At 45.1% G+C, this 822-nt stretch overlaps 1 protein-coding gene across 11 annotated transcripts in view; it reads left to right on the top strand.

The window, feature by feature from the left end:
- Positions 1-494: 494 nt before the first annotated feature.
- Positions 495-822, top strand: part of MAP4K4 (mitogen-activated protein kinase kinase kinase kinase 4) — a 171,264-nt gene continuing 170,936 nt past the window's right edge. For all 11 annotated transcript variants that reach the window (XM_014957751.1, XM_014957757.1, XM_014957755.1 and 8 more), the window contains exon 1: positions 495-574. The gene's annotated coding sequence lies outside the window, so the exon portion shown is untranslated. The remainder of the gene's footprint in view (positions 575-822) is intronic.

Raw genomic sequence — 822 nt, 5'->3', positions numbered from 1 at the left:
ACTTGCAGCTAGACAGACATGTTTGAAGTTTTTCCTATTAAGAATTCACTATGTATACTGGTTTTTTTCCCCACACTATTTTTAACATTTAGAACCAAAGACATTATGTTACTACTTTAATCAGCTGAACTTGCAAGTGTTCTTTCTTGGTAATTTCTGTGATGTTCAAGGAAACCTGAAGCAGCCTGTATTTATGAAATACAAAGGTGAGAGTCAAAAATGTCTAATAAATGGATTACTTGAATGGAAAACATTTGCCCCTTTGGTTTCATAGAATAGAACAACTCATATAAAATAATACCCAGCATGTTCTCCAGAAGTATTAGTACCACAGCAACGTACCTCTCCTTCAGCTCCTGATCCGGATGGCATCTTGGTAACATTGAATGCTACACGCTTGGTTTGTGTGTTGTATACCCGTAGGATCCTACATGGTGGAGAGCAAAGTTAGCTATGAACAGTCTCCTTTCCCCCCCCCCCCACCTCCAACCTTCTCCCCCTTCCCCAGGACCCCGCTGGGATTTTTGAGCTGGTGGAAGTGGTTGGCAATGGCACGTACGGGCAAGTCTACAAGGTTTGTGGCAGAATTTCTTCTCCTTTTTTATTATTGTCATTTTACTAGAGGTGTGACGGGTGGCCGGGCCCGGGCCGGGCACAGGGCTGATGGCGAGCCACCCGCTGTGGCCAGCGGAACAGTTAGGGATGATAAAAATGTTGTGCTTGTCATTGTCGCTGCCCGTGACAAGTTTGTCAGCCTCTCGGCTTCTGCTTTTCCAAAGGGACACGAATCGCTCTCCCAAGTACCCGTCCTGAAATGGTGAA

The sequence above is a fragment of the Calidris pugnax genome, unplaced genomic scaffold, assembly GCF_001431845.1.
Source record: "Calidris pugnax isolate Ruff unplaced genomic scaffold, ASM143184v1 scaffold303, whole genome shotgun sequence".
NCBI lineage: Eukaryota > Metazoa > Chordata > Aves > Charadriiformes > Scolopacidae > Calidris > Calidris pugnax.
The sequence above is the reverse complement of the archived record's forward strand: the minus strand, read 5'-3'. Positions and strand labels throughout refer to the sequence as shown.